The sequence below is a fragment of the Phyllobates terribilis genome, unplaced genomic scaffold (assembly GCF_046119375.1).
Source record: "Phyllobates terribilis strain yellow unplaced genomic scaffold, ASM4611937v1 Scaffold_3__8_contigs__length_932513732, whole genome shotgun sequence".
Lineage (NCBI taxonomy): Eukaryota > Metazoa > Chordata > Amphibia > Anura > Dendrobatidae > Phyllobates > Phyllobates terribilis.
This window is the reverse complement of record NW_027362763.1, coordinates 202921175-202940978: the sequence shown is the minus strand read 5'-3', so window position 1 is coordinate 202940978 and position 19804 is coordinate 202921175. Positions and strand designations below refer to the sequence as shown.

General features: G+C 45.9%; 1 protein-coding gene across 2 annotated transcripts in view; it reads left to right on the top strand.

Annotated features, from left to right (window-relative positions):
• The window catches only part of AIRE (autoimmune regulator), a 121674-nt gene extending 101940 nt beyond the window's left edge, over positions 1–19734 (top strand). The window contains exons 1-3 of one of the 2 annotated variants that reach the window (XR_012318168.1): positions 17971–18036; positions 19195–19303; positions 19644–19734. The gene's annotated coding sequence lies outside the window, so the exon portion shown is untranslated. Of the gene's footprint in view, positions 1–17970; positions 18037–19194; positions 19304–19643 lie in introns of those variants that run through there. The other variant, XR_012318169.1, reaches the window with a different exon arrangement.
• The last annotated feature ends 70 nt before the right edge of the window (positions 19735–19804 follow it).

Sequence of the window (19804 nt, the reverse complement as noted above, 5' to 3'; positions counted from 1 at the left end):
GATCTATTACCGACTCCTCTATGTATCAGTGCAATGTGCAGACATGTTGGGTCGTCCAGGGAAAGCAGCATCCTCACTAATTCCTCTCTTCTCTGGTTGATTCATGCGAGCGCTGAATAAGGGGCCGCTACTATTAACTCAGAATTTCCTAATAGGGGATTTGGCAATCGGATTTCATACAGTATCTTTAAATTAGAAAAGGTCTTGGATTTCTGAATATAATCTCAGAAGCAAATGGTGAACTGCTGTATAAAAATCTGTATTATACATGTCTATGAAAATCCTAATGTATCCAGATGATTAGCTTTATCTTTGCTTTTATGTTCTGACTTATATAAATAGGTAACAAATGATCAAACACAATTTTAACACTACTTTGGCCATCTGGAAAGCCTGACAAAATCCTGATTCTTAATCCCTTTAACGCAATGAGATAATGAGGCCACACATCGCAGCACGCACATCCCTGGCCTAGGACAGGAATTAGGAGAGGTCAGTAGTGTGTCACATGTATATATTGCATCATGTTATACATATTCATAATTACTATTTATGAATGACGACTCTCTATGGAGTATCAGTGTTAGTGAAGCACGCCCCACTGCAGGATGGCTGGTCATGCAATCACTCATCCCTTATGGCACAATTGTACTGTATTGTTCTATGTTACTGCTTACGACCTAAAGAAAAAGCAGAGTGTTCATGAGATTTCTATAAATCCCATCTATTTTGCTGGAACTGTAAGGGCCCCCATCCACAGTAGACTAATGTCGGCTGAACTTGCGGATATCGACAGGTTTGGCCGATGGTCTAACGTGTTTGGGTGCACCGGCCGACTGATCGTTGGGAGAGATGTTGATCGTGTATGTCTGTTTTCTGACTGCCGATAGCATTGTTCTCCCTGAGATAACTGCCAGCCAACATTTCAGACAGCAGCTTTTTCATAGAGATCATAGGAGCGCTCGGCCGAGTGAGCACCCATTATGGGAGAGTCGACTGAGATGGCTGTCAGCCAAACCATTGTTCGGCAGATAGCCATCTAATGTTTATGGCTGGCTTAAGACGCTGCGTTTTTTTGCACAGCAAAAATACGCAGTGTCGAAAACTCATCGTGGGAACTTAACCTAAAGGGATTTTGTAGGAACTAGCTATGAATACCTCTCATTTTTATAGGCTATCAATATATGCGTGAAAATTTGTGGGCACCTTTGTCCTTCATTGCAGTACCAACACAGCTGCACTTTCACTTGCTTGTGCTGAATGCACATTGCTGCGACAGGTACTGCGATCACGGGGTACATATATTAATGTGGTTGTCCCAACTGGACAACATTTTAGAGTCAGATAATGAGTCTAAAGCCTCATCTGTTTTTGGTCAACATAAAAAAAACTGAGACATCTTATTTTGGTCAAATCTGTGGACCAAAGCCTCCCATTCATGTTTTTGGGTCCGCAAAAAAATAATAGTCGCACACAGATACCATGTTCCATCCGTGTACAGACTGGTTGCACGTAATAAAAACAGCCGGCACGTGAATGGTAAAAACGGATGCAGGGAACAAAATTGGATAAAATTCAATCCGTTTTTTAACTACGAGAAACCCCCCCAGAGATCAGCTGTGTGCTTGGAGCAGGACATAATGAAAATGGTTAATAGCTCAAAATGCTGCATTTAAAAATGTTTTTTTAAAATGGTTAACGTTTTTTTATGGGGTTGTGTTTGAAAGGCCATGCTGACAATGAAAGGCTATGTCCCAGATTCATCAAACTTTTTCAACTAGAATTCTTTGAAAAGCCGCAAAACTTTTTCATTCCACAAAGCTGAACCATTATTTTGTGACTTTTGGTATTTTTATGTCATTTTCCGCAGCGCCAACAAAGTGGGCAGAATGGGGTGTGACTGGGAAAGTTGGCCACCTCTCATCGCATTCATGACGAGCGGCAGTCTTCCTGAGGGAACGGCCCCACTATCAATATTTGGTTAGTATTTTTTCTCACGAGTTGGGAGCTAAGACCTGGAGTGGGTAATAAATGCAGAATTGGTGACTTATTTCTGTTATACCTTTTCTCTGACTGTTCCTCACCTGGTTTTGGCTCCCACTCCTGAGAAAAAATACTGACCGAATACTGACCAAATACTGATAGTGGGGCCGTGGCCTTAGGCCACAATTCTTACTCTGTGCCTTTTTGCGACTCGCCTGATTCATTAATAGACGCAAGCATTCATTCATTAATCAAGTGCTTCGCACTCCACACTGCTCCCTCTGCAAGACCACCATAAAAAACACCGGACTAGATGAATCTAGACCAATGTTCACACAGATAATTTTTGAGGTGTTCAACATGACAAGTTTTTCAACCTGAAAATGCTTCAGGAAATGATAGTTTTTCTTTAAATATTTTTTAAGAGGTTTTGAAGAGTTTTTTTAAACGTTCTTTGCAACTTTTTGACTTGATCTGTCAAATTTGGAGTGGGTTCCAGGAGGAATGAACTTCTATGGGACCTGAGTGAATGTTTCAGTAAAATCATTGCAACTCAAAAATTGAAACAGACTGTGAAAACGTTTTGCCACTTCCGGTCTAGTACAGTTTTCAGCTTCAGCGCCTCACATATTTGTAGAAAATGTTGATAGAAAAGTAGAACTGTTGGTATTTTCTTTAATTGCTATGGAAATATCTTCCACTTTTCCTTTGGGATATTCAGATTTTTCTTTACAGAAGATTCCACAAGGCTGGAACACAACAGTACAGTCACATGCACAGTAAAGCTTCTATAGAAAAGTTTTGATCACAGGAGATTACAGCTTTCTGAAACTTTGGTGCAGAGTGAAATCGTGAAACTGTCACTTCTCATTTATTGAAAAACCCGGGCTTAGAACGTGCATAGCAGAGAATAGAAGAAGGATGTTCAACTCGTGTTGTGTAATAGTGACCAATGTTAGGCCTCATTCATCTGTACACCATTCTGTTCTTTTAATGGATCTCAATGGACACATTACGACCTTTAGATGCTTACACCTCTTTTTTTGCAGACCAATGGTCCTTAAAAATAAGCAGTGACATGTCCAAATTTGCTCCGACTCGTAGACCAAACTCATACCTTTCAAAGATTGGGTCCATGATTAGAATATGATGCCACTCATGTCCCATCCGTTATACACACCGACGGCTGAATTTGGCCATGGGTTCTGGTCACATCATGTCTAGAGCCTGCATCAGAGGTATAACACATGATCTCCTGATGTATACATTTAGGGCCCGATTTATTAAGACTGCCATTTGGCACGTCTATCTTAAAGAGGATATAGTTGCTTATTTTTTGCTATGGAGCCAAGAACTAGTTGCTAACTACCTGCTTGTGCTGCCGAGTGCCGATCTCGTCGTCTCAGAGAGGTCATGGACTGCTCCTGCCAGCGATTCTGCTGCTTCATTTGACTTCATGTCAACAGAGTAGCTCTTCTTCTTCGGGTTTGTTCTGTCGATAAGGCGTCACTGCCAACGTCATGCTGATTGACAGCTGTCTCCCTGCAGTTACGGAGCAGGGAGCTGGTTTCCAATTAGCATTATGTTGGCAAAGACGCCTCATCAACAGAGCAGAGCAGAAGAGGAAGAGTTACTCTGTCAAAGTGATGTCACCTGAAGCTGCAGAATCGCAGGCAGGAGCAGTCAAATAGCAACTACCTGCCTATAAGTTCTTAGGCCCATAGCAACAAATAAGCAAAATCACTAATAATCCCTTTCATGATCGGGACTGCTGGAGTGAGATTGACTAACTCATGAATAGAGATGAGCGTTGTTCTGCTCGAACTGTTCGCCAATCTCAAATTCGAGCTGTTTTGGGCGGTGTTCGAGCCGTTCGGCGAACACGAACAATTTGAGAAAAATTCGGCTGTTCGAGGTTATGTTCGATAACTGTTCGTGCACCAAAATCATAACTGGATTTTTTCTCAGTAATGATGAAAATTAATGTTAATACGCAGTTTGAGTGTACAGCGGGGTGGGGGGAGGGGCAGGGGATGGATCTCTGCAGGAACAATGAAGATCTCCATTTTTTTTTCTCTTTCCCGCATTTGCAGTGGGGAGGTGCAATCTGTCAGCCTATCAGCAGCGCACACACGGAGCGAAGTGCTTTTTTTCACACAAGCAAGGGCATGTGTCATTGGCAGTGTATGTCACATGTCCTTGCCCTATAAGACCAAGCCATTTTCCCCGTCGCCACCATTTTCTCACTGCTGCAGCTGCGTGTTAGACGGCACCGCTGTTGCTGTGTGCGCTATACCTTGTTAATTTCAAGCCAATTTTCGCACAAATATACAGATAGCTTGGGAGTAGGGAATAGTTGTGATTGCAGTCCTTTTAAGGACTAGGTTACAGCATTTCCTACGACTTTTATCAGGGAGGTCTGTGCTCTTAAATAGATAGGTTGTGGGAGTAAAGACTAATTGTAATTGGAGTCCTTTTCAGGACTAGGTTACATGAGTTCCTATCAGTTTTTGCCAGGCAGGTCTGTGCCAGTGCTGTGCAAGTTTTTTTCACAGCATTTGGCTGAATCTAGCAAAGCTAATCCTTTTTGGCCTATTGCAGAGTGTGTTAGTCAGTGGAGTAGCCTATCTGTGTTGCAAGATATAACACCTGTGTATAGAATACCAATTTTTTTACTGCACCTAGTGAAGTAAAATCTTTTGGGCATAGCATCATTCTATTAGTCCATCTATACTGACCTCCATCAGGTTGCAAACTGAATATAATTTTTTTCTGCATCTAGCTCTGAAAAAATATTTGGGCTTCTAGCAGTGTGTGGGACTTGGTCTATTAGTCCATCTATACTGACCTCCATCAGGTTGCAAATTAAAAATAATTTTTTTCTTCATTTAGCTCTGAAAAAATATTTGGGCTTCTAGCAGTGTGTGGGACTTGTTCTATTAGTCCTTCTATACTGACCTCCAGCAGGTTGCAAATTGAATATAATTTTTTTCTGCATCTAGCTCTGAAAAAATAGTTGGGCTTCTAGCGGTGTGTGGGACTTGGTCTATTAGTCCATCTATACTGACCTCCATCAGGTTGCAAATTAAAAATAATTTTTTTCTGCATCTAGCTCTGAAAAAATATTTGGGCTTCTAGCAGTGTGTGGGACTTGGTCTATTAGTCCATCTATACTGACCTCCATCAGGTTGCAAATTAAAAATATTTTTTTTCTGCATCTAGCTCTGAAAAAATATTTGGGCTTCTAGCAGTGTGTGGGACTTGGTCTATTAGTCCATCTATACTGACCTCCATCAGGTTGCAAATTAAAAATAATTTTTTTCTGCATCTAGCTCTGAAAAAATATTTGGGCTTCTAGCGGTGTGTGGGACTTGGTCTATTAGTCCATCTATACTGACCTCCATCAGGTTGCAAATTAAAAATAATTTTTTTCTGCATCTAGCTCTGAAAAAATATTTGGGCTTCTAGCGGTGTGTGGGACTTGGTCTATTAGTCCATCTATACTGACCTCCATCAGGTTGCAAATTAAAAATAATTTTTTTCTGCATCTAGCTCTGAAAAAATATTTGGGCTTCTAGCAGTGTGTGGGACTTGGTCTATTAGTCCATCTATACTGACCTCCATCAGGTTGCAAATTAAAAATAATTTTTTTCTTCATTTAGCTCTGAAAAAATATTTGGGCTTCTAGCAGTGTGTGGGACTTGTTCTATTAGTCCTTCTATACTGACCTCCAGCAGGTTGCAAATTGAATATAATTTTTTTCTGCATCTAGCTCTGAAAAAATAGTTGGGCTTCTAGCGGTGTGTGGGACTTGGTCTATTAGTCCATCTATACTGGCCTCCATCAGGTTGCAAATTAAAAATAATTTTTTTCTGCATCTAGCTCTGAAAAAATATTTGGGCTTCTAGCAGTGTGTGGGACTTGGTCTATTAGTCCATCTATACTGACCTCCATCAGGTTGCAAATTAAAAATAATTTTTATCTGCATCTACAGTACCTCTGAAAAAATATTTGGGCTTCTAGCTGTGTGTGGGACTATTTGTATTAGTCCATCTATACTGACCTCCATCAGGTTGCAAACTGAATATATTTTTTTCTGCATCTACCTCTGAAAAAATATTTGGCCTTCTAGTAGTGTGTCGGACTTTCTCTATTAGTCCATCTATACTGACCTCCATCAGGTTGCAAATTCAAAATAATTTTTTTCTGCATCTAACCCAGCCAATAGTTTTGGCCTAATACCACAGTTTGGCCACTCAGCTCTGCTCGGTTACCATCCATTGTTTTTTTGTGCAAACAACTCCAGAGTTGTGAATTAGTTAACCACCAAAATGAGTGGAAAAAGGCCTGCTGCTGGTGGAAAGGGGAATAGGCGTGTTGGGAAGGGGAAAAAAGGTTGTGTCCGTGGGGTAGGTGTTAAAGCAACAGTAACATCTGCAGAAGAAAGACCATCTTCCAGCCAAACTAAAATGTCTACTTCTTTTAGCGGACAATGTGATAAGATCCCTTTCTTACGGCCACGCCAATCGCTACAAATTCCAGATGAGGCACAAAAACAGCAGGTGCTTCAACGGATATCAAGTGCTCCTTTAAGTGGGCTCTCCTCCACATCAACTTCAACATCACAAATACTCCAGTCCTCAAAGGTGTCACCCAAATCGCACTTGCTTCCTCACAGCTCCCAAATCTCCAGCTGCCCGTCTGAGTATGAGGTAGAACAGATGGTTGAGTCTGCAGAGCTGTTTACTCATACTATAGCCTGGGAATCAGAGGTCGACTCCAGCGCTTCTGTGAATCCAGACGAGGAAATGATCTGCACTGATGCCCAGAATCTTTATGAGTCGGATCCAGGACCAGACGCAGAAGGTTCTGACCATAATGTAGACCCTCATTCCCAAACTGTAACTCCTGTTGGTGGAGACAATGAGGAAGACGATGATAAGACTCAAATACCTGATTGGAGCGACAACTTTAGTTTTTTGTCAGGGCAGGAACAGGTTGGCTCTGAGGACGACGGGTGTGATAACGCACAGGGTGATGATGATGAGGTCGGAGATCCCACTTACTGTCAACCCACAGTCAGCCAAGAGATGAGGTCAGCAGAGGAGGTGGAGGAAGATGCTAGTGACAACGAGGTCAGGTTGCGCCTTCCTGGACAGAGACGTAGTACTGGAAGCACGTCAACAACTGCATCCTCAAACACAACTCTGCCTCTCACCACAAGTCGTGGTGGCTCTTCAGGTCGCATGGGTGCTAAGCCTTGCATAGACTGGGCATTTTTTCAGATCGATAAAGATGACCCAACTCGTGTTATCTGTAACATTTGTCAGCAAAAGCTAAGTAGAGGCCAAAAAATACATAGTTTGAGTACTTCATGCATGAACCGGCACATGGACATGAAGCATAAGTTGCAGTGGGAAGCTCAGTGTGCTACAATGCGGCCTAGCCGGCCGGGCCAATCACCGTCTGCCATATCTTGTGCATCCGCGGCCTCTTCATCCTCTGTGACTGGGGGGACAGCAGTCACACCTGTTTTGGGGCGCAGACCTGCCACGTCTTTACCCGCAACAGCCAGCGTGATTGGCAGGTCATCATTTTCTTTGGAGGTGGTAACACCAGCTGGTGTTGAGCGCTGTCCGACATCGATAGCACCACCTTTGGATCAAGGCAACCTAACATGTCCGCCTGCATCTTCCTCACAGACCGGCAGTTTGCCGGGGACACCCTTATCAACCCCGTCTAAGCACAATAGCCAGCCCTCGGTCCCTCAGATGTGGACAAGTAAAAGACCATTTCCTCCTAGCCATGAGAAAGCTAAGAGGTTGAATTTCACCATCTGCAAGCTCTTGGCTACAGAAATGCTGCCTTTCCGCCTGGTGGACACAGAGGATTTTCGAGACCTTATGTCCGTCGCAGTGCCCCAGTACCAGATGCCCAGTCGGCACTACTTCTCAAAGAAAGGTGTGCCTGCGCTCCACCAGCATGTCGCACACAACATCACCGCTTCTTTGAGAAACTCTGTGTGTGACAGGGTGCATTTCACCACAGACACTTGGACGAGTAGGCATGGACAGGGGCGTTACATGTCGCTGACTGGGCACTGGGTAACTATGGTGACAGCAGGACAAGGGGCTGCTGTCCAAGTCTTGCCGTCCCCACGAGTTGTGCGTCAATCCTCTTTATGTCAAAGTTCCTCCACTGCTTCTGCCTCCTCAACCTCCTCTCGGTCTTCCACCTGCACCCAAAGCCTGTCTGGTCATGCCACAAGCTTTCTAACTGCGCAGAAGGGATCCTGCACACCTCCTTACTATGCTGGCAGTAGGGCTCAACGTCATCAGGCGGTTTTTACATTGAAATGTCTGGGAAATGTGAGTCACACAGCTGAGGAGTTGTGGTCAGCTCTGGAGAACCAATTTCATGAATGGTTGTCTCCACTGGACCTGAAACCAGGGAAGGCCGTGTGCGACAATGCTGCAAACCTGGGTGCGGCCCTTCGCCGGGGCAATGTCACACACGTGCCTTGTATGGCTCACGTGTTGAACCTGGTTGTCCAGCAATTTTTAGCCCACTATCCCAGACTAGATGGCCTTCTGCAGAGGGCACGGTTGCTGTGTGCTCACTTCCGCCGTTCGCATCCCACAGCTCAGCGACTTACATCTCTACAGAAGTCGTTGGGCCTGCCACTTCACCGGCTAAAATGCGATGTGCCTACCCGGTGGAATTCAACTCTGCACATGTTGCAGCGACTGTGGCAGCACCGACAAGCCCTGGTGCAATACGTTCTGACGTATAGCCTGGGCCAACGAGATTCAGAGGTGGGGCAAATCACGCTGGAGGAGTGGTCTCAGATCAGGGACCTATGCACCCTTCTGCACAGTTTTGAAATGGCGACGAAGATGTTTAGTGCTGACGATGCCATTATCAGCATGACTATTCCGGTGATTTACATGCTGGAGCACATGTTAAACAGAATTCGGAGTCAGGTGGTGGCACAAGAGGAGGTGGAGGAAGTAGAGGAGGAGGAGTTGTATGCGGAAGGGCTAACATCTGCAAGGTCCAGACGGTCGGCAGCACCAAGGCGGCAGGCATGTGAGGGTGGGGGAGATGGTTTTACCAGGGCGCATGGTAGCAGCCAAACTAGTGAGGAAGGTGCAGGAGCCCAGGAAGAAGTGGAGGACGAACTGATGGAAGACTCATCAGATGAGGGAGACCTTGATCACATTTCTGTTGTGCGAGGTTGGGGGGAGAGGACAGAGGAAGGAAGCATGATTGTTACCTCGCCACCAACACAACAGGGACTTGGTGCTCCTGGATGCGCAACACATATGAGTGCCTTCTTGCTGCACTACCTGCAACATGACCCTCGAATTGTGAGAATTAGAAATAATCCTGACTACTGGGTTGCCACACTGTTAGATCCCCGGTACAAAAGTAAATTTGCAGAAATTATTCCTGCCATAGAAAGGGATGCACGCATGCAGGAGTATCAGCAGAGACTGTTGCAGAATCTTACATGTGCTTTTCCACAAAATACCAGTGGTGCACGTAGTGAATCTCACAGTTCCAACTTGCCAACCGTGGGACCGTCAAGTGTTCAGCACTCAAACCGTAACAGAACCACAGTATCTGCTGGTAACATCAATTTTGCGGAATCATTTCACCACTTTTTTAGCCCATCCTTTGCAAGGCCACAGGAGACAAGAAGTCTGACACATAGTCAACGCCTAGAGACGATGGTACAGGAGTATCTCCAAGTAAACATTGAAGCCACGACTGTGTCACTGGACCCTTGCTCTTTTTGGGCTTCCAATCTGGATAAATGGCCGGAGCTAGCCACTTACGCCTTGGAGATCTTGTCATGCCCCGCAGCCAGCGTTCTGTCTGAACGTGTGTTCAGCGCTGCTGGTGGTGTGCTGACAGATAAGCGCACGCGGCTCTCCACTGATAATGTAGACAGACTCACGTTCATAAAGATGAACAAATCATGGATCCGAAACGACTTTTCTACCCCTGTGTCATCCTGGGGAGAGTAAAAGCTTGATGATTGGTTAAAATCACCCTACCAACCGTTTTAAGCTTTCAAATTACTAATCATGTTTATCTGTATCTTGACTGGAAAATAATTTGGGCTTTGTAGCAGTGTGCAGCACTGATCCTATTAGGCCATCTATACTAAAGCTTCACCAGATTTAAAATTAAAAATAATTTTTAGCTGCATCTAGCCCGGAAAATAATTTTGGGGCTCCGAGATGCGCAAGGCACATAAGTGCCTTCTTGCTGCACTACCTGCAGCATGACCCTCATATTGTCAGAATTCGAAGTAATCATGACTACTGGGTTGCCACACTCTTAGATCCCCCAAACTTTTCGATCAACCTTTTCATTTTAATAAAGACCAAAAAAATGGTCATTTTTGAAATTATAAGCATTAGCAGGTTGTTAGAAACTGAAATCAAACAGTTTTCAACTCAAAACTTTATTCTAGGTGATGTTACATTTTCACATAGGACCCCTTGTTCGAAAGGAGCTTCTGAACTCTCTCGTCCATTGAATTTGTCAGGTTTTGGATGGTTTCTGCTTCAATTGTTTTGCATGAGGACAGAATACCCTCCCAGAGCTGTTGCTTAGATGTGAACTGCCTCCCGCCATCATAGACACTCCTTTTAATGATGCTCCAAAGGTTCTGAATGGGGTAGAGGTCAGGGGAGCATGGGGGTCACACCATAAGTTTGTCCCCTTTTATGCCCATATCAGCCAGAGATGCAGATGTTTTATGTGCAGCATGAGATGGTGCATTATCATGCAGAAAAATGATCTTGCTGTGAAATACACGGTTCTTCTTCTTGAACCATGGCAGGAAGTGCTGTTTGAGAAAATCCACATACATTATGGAGTTCATCTTTAGCGCCTTCAGGGATCCTAAAGGGGCCGACAATCTCTCTCCCCATGATTCCAGCCCAAAACATTACTCCACCTCCTCCTTGTTGGCGCTGTAGCCGTGTTTGCGTGGGGTGTCCATCAACCAGCCATCCTCCACTCCATCCATCTGGACCATCGAGCGCTGCACGGCACTCATCCGTGAACAAAACAGTTTTGAAATCAGTCTTCATGTAATGTTTGGCCCACTGGAGCCGTTTCTGCTTGTGTGAAGTAGATAGAGGAGGTCGACAGGATGGCGCATGCACAGCTGCAAACCTCTGAAGGACCCTGCATCTTGTTGTTCGGGGGACGTTGGAGGCACAAGCAGCTTCAAAAACTTGTCTGCTGCTATGACAAGGCTTTTTTGCCGCTGCTCTTTCAACCTGACGTAATTGCCTGTAGGAAAGAGTCCTCAATTTGCCCTTATCAGCACGCACACGTGTGTACTGTGAATCAGCTACATACTTCTTGATTGCCAAGACACTTCATCCTGATCATCGCACAATGTTGATTGTAGTCATGCCTTGACCTAAACACTCCACAATTTGTTGCTTCTCAGCAGCCGACACATCCTTTTTCTTTCCCATTTTGGCAGAAAATGTAGGCTGCTTAATAATGTGAGAGAGCCTTCTTAAGTAGTCTTGCCTTTCATTGGACACACCTGCCAAACTAATTAGCACAGGTGTCTGCAATTGCTTACAGTGATATAAAGAGCCCTGACACACATCACCATCAATGAGTTTAACTGACAAACAAATTCTTCCCTTATCACTCCTAAACACTTTTTGTATAATAATTTGGAACGCAGTGTACATGTGCTTTTCCACAAAACACCAGTGGTTCACGTAGTGAATCTTACAGTTCTAACTTGCCAACCGTGGTCTGTATGCAGTTGTTCAATAAAGGGCCCAAAATTAAGATAACATAGATGGGAGAGGTCTCTATGAATAGGAATTCCTAAGTATTTGATACCCTGTGAGGGCCAGGCAAAGGGAAAGTTGGACTGGATGGAATCCTATATGGATTTGGGGAGGGAGACATCGAGGGCCTCAGACTTCGCTGCATTGATTTTAAAATTTTACCATGTAACAAAGTGATCTATTTCAGCCATAACAGCATGGATGGATATATGTGATTGAGTGATATATACTAGGACATCATCAGCAAATAGAGAGCACTTGTACTCGGTGCCTCCCACCTCAATCCACCTAATATTGGGGTTATGGCGAATTGATGAGAGCAGGTGCTCCGTCACTAGGATGTATAAGAGAGGGGACAGATGACATCCCTGCCTTGTCCCATTGGTGATTGTGAAAGGTGATGAAAATGTTCTGACGCACCCCCTGGGCCTTGGGACACCCGGAGCCGGACCCTTTTTGGTGGATGCTGGTGGTTGTAGTCTTCGTGGCGGCGACCCGGTTCCGTGGCTCAGGGCGGTCAAACCAGTGGCGGAACTATTTATGTGGTTTTCATGTTTAAATGTCCGACTACGCCACCCGTGGATTGCGGTCAGAGTGAACCGCCGCTACAGGGCAGACCACTGAGGCTGGTGTTGTGGGTGCAGCAGAGCGTAGCATAACTCCCCACGGGAGGAGTATAGCCTCAGGGCAGTGTATGCGGAGGATGGGGGTGATGGTGCAGGGCAGCAGCAGTAACGACACGGAGTCAGTGATGCAGTTCAGGGCCTTTACTCACAGTTCTTATTATCCAGACCACGTCTGCAGGTAACGGCTGCCCACGTCGTACTGTGCTCACCAGGTGAGGGGCTCAGACAACTCCCAGATAACTTTGGAGCACTTCACAGGACCCCCTTTGTGTGTCCTTTGTCTGGCCTTTCTTACCAACACTTCTGTCCGGCTGCCTCGGGCCTCCTCTTGGTAAACTTGGCGCCAGTTTCCCTGACCCTATGTGGTGCCTTCCTAGCGGGTGTAGCGAGGGGCTGCGCCACATAAAATGTCAGAGCCTCCGGTTTCTAGCTGAGGGTCGTTTCCTGCCTCCACTAGTTCGGGGACCGGTCTCCCCCTTTGGCCTGACCCCTCCACGCAGGTGGATTCGGGCGTGCGGTGGCGACTCGCCCGTCCGCACCCCTGGGATCCCTTCATTCCTCGTTCCTGGAGCCTTCTCCGCTCCTCTTCCTTCCTTCTCCCTCTTCCAGGCCTGGGCCTCTGTTACTAGGCCCGCCTCCGGAGCAGAGCTCATGCAGAGCCCCTGCTCCCTGCCACCTCTGCTCAGACTTCTCTGCACTGAACTAAGATGGTGCCCACCTTTTATACTCCCTTCTCAATGCACCCAGGAACTGCTTCCTCCCTGCTCCTGCACTACAGGGTTCCCCTTCCTCAGTGTTCCCTCCCCCCTCTCCAGCCAGGGACAGGGACTGTCGTGCCCATCTCAGGGGCATATTGGTCGCCCTGCCCCACGGCAATGTGGTGTAATGCATGCAGGTGTCGGGTCCTGATCCACACTCCATCCTTACCTGAGAGTGAGATATCACACCTCTGGGTGAGGTGCAATACGTCTGTAGCAACCGAGCCCTCAGGGTGCTACAGTTCCATTTATCTTCAGCCTAGGTGACGTATTGCGATACAGGGCCGTGATTTTGGCTATAAAAGGGTCCCCTAGACCCCTACCCCAAGCTTTTTAAGAGAATCATATATGGCGTGCCAGGAGACTCTATGGAATGCTTTTTCAGCATCCAACGAGAGTATCTAATTACAAATTTTTAACTGCATCTAGCCCAGGAAATACTTTGTGCCTAGTAGCAGTGTCTGCTAGTGAGCGGATTATCCCGGCTGTTAAGCAAGCTGCACCACCTGTAGTTTAGACACTTAATTTTTTCAAAGGAAATGCTTCGGGACCATGGGATACTTAGTGAAGAGCATCAGGAGGCACCCCAAGGCATAGGGGCTGGGACTGGCAGTAGGATGCCTTGCGGTGGACAGCCGAGCTCGATCCTTATAAAAGCTTTTTAACTGCAGCAGCTTTAGTGGACGCTACTGGAGCTGGAATTACCGCGGCTGCTGGCATGAGACTTGCCCTCCAATAGATCCTTGTAAATGGATTTAAAGTGTATTCATTCAAATTAGAGAGACAATTTAAATTAAAAAGCTTAGAGCTGCCTCCACCACAGGGGGGCTCGCTCGACCCACCAGCGGACAGGCACCAGTATTGGGAGAGGGGGGCTGGCCGTCAGGGTTCACCGCGGCTCTGGCACAAACCCGGCGACACGAAGGTGGCACGGGCAGGAGCGGACTGGCCGTGTCGGCTTCTCACTTTTTGGATTTTAGAAGGGCATGACATGCCTATATCTGTGTCTCCCCCTCCTTTTACTCCTCCACCTCTTTTATTTTCGCATGACTATATGTACTTGTCACTTTTCCATGTGTTAGTTATGTCTTCTGAGCAGTTTGTCAGCTTTTGGACACCTTTGAAGGTGTTTTCTATGTGTTTCTATGTGTTTTTGTTTGCCTGCCATTGGTTTTAACGGTGTTCGAAGGTGTTCGACGAACAGTTCGACGAACAGTTCGGCGAACACACGGGTGTTCGACGAACCGAACCGAACTCGAACACTACGGGGGTGGCTCAACACTACTCATGAATGAATTAGGCACATCTTACAAATGCTGCACACCTCCACCAGAAATATTGCTCCAGACAGGGACTGGAGTACACTTCTGGTGAAATTAAAACCACAAAAGTGGCATAAATTTCCATGAATTTGATGGGCAAACTAAGCCATGCCCTGACCATTTATTCTAAGCTGGTCAGGATTGGTCTAAAAACATGAAAACTTGCATAATTTCTTTGCCACTTTGGGTTGCACAAAAAATGTGCAACATTTGAAGGTGTATCACAGCAGAAAAACAGTCAAAAACATCCTCAATTAGGGACTTGGTGTATTCCACTGTATAGGTGTAAAATGGGATACAAAGACTATACAGAAAAGAAAAGCAAGTATGTATATGGTATAGATGATCAAATAAACACTTTATCAAACAAAATAAAACACTGAACCAATTGAAGACAGCGCTCCATAGGAAGTTTCATATATCAATTCTTTATTCCTCCATATAATAACAGCAGGTTCTGTGAATTTTACATTGAGTGGATGCCTCGGGTATATTGTCACTATGATGCTCCCTTATGCCTAATGCGTGCTGCAGACATGCTTATTAGTAGCACAAAATAAAACACTGACAAAACGTTTAAAACCGCCCCATGGGCTAGATACAATAATAATGTGCCCAAAATGAGGCAATCACCCGCCTGCTGTGCTGAGACAATACACAGATACAATAGGGTACACATGTCAAACTCTGGCCCGCGGGCGATTATATTTGGCCCGCGACGCCGGCACAGCCCTCCTATTATACTGTATGGAGGACTATGTGGTGCCATTATTCTGTATGGAGGACTATGTGGGGCCAGTATTCTTTATGGAGGACTATGTGGGGTCATTATTCTGTATGGAGGACTATGTGAGGCCCATTCTACAGTATGGGGGACTATGTGGGGCCCATTATTCTGTATGGAGGACTATATGGGGCACAATATACTGTATGGGGGACTATGTGGGACCCATTATACCGTATGGAGGACTATGTGGGGCCATTATACTGTATGGAAAACTATGTGGGGCCGTTATTCTGTATGGAAAACTGTTGGGCCCATTATTCTACATGGAGGACTGTGGGGCCTATAATAGTGTATGGAGGACTATGTGGGGCCCCTTATACTGTATGGAGGACTATGTGGGGCCCATTATACGGTATGAAGGACTATGTGGTGCCATTATTCTGTATGGAAGACTATGTGGGGCCCATTATACTGTATGGAGGACTATGTGGTGCCATTATTCTGTATGGAGGACTATGTGGTGCCATTATTCTGTATGGAGGACTATGTGGTGCCATTATTCTGTATGGAGGACTATGTGGTGCCATTATTCTGTATAGAGGACTATGTGGGGCCCATTGTACTGTATGGAAAACTATGTTAGGCCCATTATTCTGAATGTAGGACTATGTGGGGCCCATTATACTGTATGAAAAACTATGTTGGGCCCATTATACTGTATGGAGGACTATGTTGGGCCCATTATACTGTATGGAGGACTATGTTGGGCCCATTATACTGTATGGAGGACTATGTGGGGCCCATTATTCTGTATGGAGGACTATGTGGGGCCCATTATACTGTATGGAGGACTATGTGGGGCCCATTATACTGTATGGAGGACTATGTGGTGCCATTATTCTGTATGGAGGACTATGTGGGGCCCATTATACTGTATGGAAAACTATGTTAGGCCCATTATTCTGTATGGAGGACTATGTGGGGCCCCTTATACTGTATGGAGGACTATGTGGGGCCCATTACACGGTATGAAGGACTATGTGGTGCCATTATTCTGTATGGAGGACTATGTGGGGCCCATTATACTGTATGGAGGACTATGTGGTGCCATTATTCTGTATGGAGGACTATGTGGGGCCCATTATACTGTATGGAAAACTATGTTAGGCCCATTATTCTGTATGCAGGACTGTGGGGCCTATAATACTGTATGGAGGACTATGTATGGCCCATTGTACTGTATGGAGGACTATGTTGGGCCCATTATACCGTATGGAGGACTATGTGGGGCCCATTATTCTGTATGGAGGACTATGTGGGGCCCATTATTCTGTATGGAGGACTATGTGGGGCCAATTATTCTGTATGGAGGAATATGTGGGGCCCATTATTCTGTATGGAGCACTATGTGGGGCCCATTATACTGTACGGAGCACTATGTGAGGCCCATTATACTGTATGGAGGACTATATGGGGCCCATTATTCTCTATGGAGGACTATGTGGGGCCCATTATACCGTATGGAGGACTATGTGGGGCTCATTATACTGTATGGGGGACTATGTGGGGCCCATTATACTGTATGGAGGACTATGTGGTGCCATTATACTGTATGGAGGACTATGTGGTGCTATTATTCTGTATGGAGGACTATGTGGGGCTCATTATACTGTATGGAAAACTATGTTGGGCCCATTATTCTGTATGGAGGACTATGTGGGGCCCATTATTCTGTATGGAGGACTATGTGGAGCCCATTATTCTGTATGGAGGACTATGTGGGGCCCATTATTCTGTATGGAGGACTATGTGGTGCTATTATTCTGTATGGAGGACTATGTGGGGCCAATTATACTGTTTGGAAAACAATGTTGGGCCCATTATTCTGTATGGAGGACTATGTGGGGCCCATTATTCTGTATGGGGGACTATCTGGAGTCCATTATACTGTGTGGAGGGCTGTTAATAAATAATAAGGTTGGCCCGTGACTTTGTCCAAGTTTTTTATTTTGGCCCCCTTTTGTATTTTAGTTTGACATCTCTCCTTTAGGGAAAGCATTGTGTTCCTTCATTTCCCTGTATCCTGATCTACTCAGCCCTGTAGTTTATTTGGCATAGAAGTAGATTTCAAAACCACTCCGGACAACATTATTTGGATAATTCAGGAGCTTTTTGTGATATTTTTCCTTTTTGTGTGCACGATCAGTATTTGTTTGCCGAAATTCCGCAGCGTTTTTGATGCGTTTTCATTTGTTTTTGCCTGCAGATTTGCCATGCGTTTTTTACAATCCATTGTGTAGGAAAAACACAGGCAAAAACACAAAAAGAATGGACAGGCTGCTTCTTTTACCACACATGAAATTCTGTAAGGAAAAATCCTGATCATGTGCACAGATCTTGCAAAATCTCATAGAAAATGCTGGGATAATGTTTGCAGTGCGTTTTTGGAGCCAATTCCGCGTGGATTTACCGCATAAAAAACGCACTGTGCACACACACAGCTCCAGCAACTGCCTACTTTTCCTGACTTCTGGTCAGGCGTACGCGCTGTCACCTAACCAGAAGTCAGGAGAACCCGGCGCGCGTACCTCTCCTGGCGCAGGGGCCATAGGAGCCCTCATAGCCTTCAACACTGAACAGCTGTGCAGCAGCTCCAAGAGAGTCCCTCCTCCCCTGTGACACGCTGGTGAAGGCCTATATGTGATGACTCATGGCATACGCGCCTGCAGAGAGCGGGAGCTGCGCCAGGATGCCAGTACAGCTTCAGGGATCGTATGAGAGGTAAGTATGACAACTTTATTTTTTTAAATAGAATTTATTAAATTTCTTGGGGATGAGCACATGGATGGTGGGAAGAGCACATGGATGGTTGGAAGAGCACATGGGGAATTTGGAGTGGAGGGTGGGAAGAGCGTATGGGGAATTTGGAGTGGAGGGTGGGAAGAGCGCGTGGGGAATTGGGAGTGGAGGGTGGGAAGAGCTCATGGGGAATTGGGAGTGGAGGGTGGGAAGAGCGCGTGGGGAATTGGGAGTGGAGGGTGGAAGAGCGCGTGGGGAATTGGGAGTGGAGGGTGGGAAGAGCGCGTGGGGAATTGGGAGTGGAGGGTGGAAGAGCGCGTGGGAAATTGGGAGTGGAGGGTGGGAAGAGCGCGTGGGGAATTGGGAGTGGAGGGTGGGAAGAGCGCGTGGGGAATTGGGAGTGGAGGGTGGGAAGAGCGCGTGGGGAATTGGGAGTGGAGGGTGGGAAGAGCGCGTGAGGAATTGGGAGTGGAGGGTGGGAAGAGCGCGTGGGGTATTGGGAGTGGAGGGTCGGAAGAGCGCGTGGGGAATTGGGAGTGGAGGGTGGGAAGAGCGCGTGGGGAATTGGGAGTGGAGGGTGGGAAGAGCGCGTGGGGAATTGGGAGTGGAGGGTGGGAAGAGTGCGTGGGGAATTGGGAGTGGAGGGTGGGAAGAGCGCGTGGGGAATTGGGAGTGGAGGGTGGGGAGAGCAGGTGGAGAATTGGGAGTGGAGGGTGGGGAGAGCAAATGGTGAATTGGGGGTGGGGAGAGAACATAATGAATTGGGAGTGGGGGAGTAAATGATGATGAATAGTGGGTGGGGGGAGAGCACGGACATGACATAATGAATTGGGGCAGAGGGGGCATGTAAATATAATGAATCGGGGGAGCAGGAGGTACAGAGTAGGGGGCGTTGAGGATGCAGGAGTGTGACTGGTAATAAATTGGGGGAAAGAGCACAGGTTCTAATTAATTTATATATTTATTAGGTGGGGAAGTGGCTATTTATAGTTAGTGGGGACGTAGTGGTGGATTACAATTTATATTTGGAATGGTGGGTTGCATAATAACAATATATTAATGGTGGGTGTACATCTGTATTCAGCTGTGTAATGTAAAAGTTGGGGAATGTGCTCTAGATAACTGTGTTATTTTATACAGCGAAGAGTCCTGGCTGGAAGAAGTGATGGCGGTCTGTGCTGGATAAAGGAGAAAAGCGAAGATGAAGGACAAAAGCGAAGATGAAGGACTTCACCTAGAGATGTCACCGGTGAGTCAGTGTGTTACCTGTACACTGACACCATATACTATGTACAGAGCTCCTGCGTATAATGTCACTGTATTACCTGTACACTATATACAGAGCTCCTGTGTATAATGTCACTGGTGATCACTGTATTACCTGTATACTGACAATATATACAGAGCTCCTGTGTATAATGTCACTGGTGATTACTGTATTACCTGTACACTATACACTATATACAGAGCTCCTGTGTATAATGTCACTGGTGATCACTGTATTACCTGTATACTGACAATATATAGAGTTCCTGTGTATAATGTCACCGGTGATCATTGCATTACCTGTACACTTACATTTTATACAGCGACGAGTCCTGGCTGGAAGAAGTGATGGCGGTCTGTGCTGGATGAAGGAGAAAAGCCAAGATGAAGGACTTCTCGAGAGACGTCACCGGTGAGTCGGTGTGTTACCTGTACACTGACACTATATACTATGTACAGAGCTCCTGTGTATAATGTCACTACC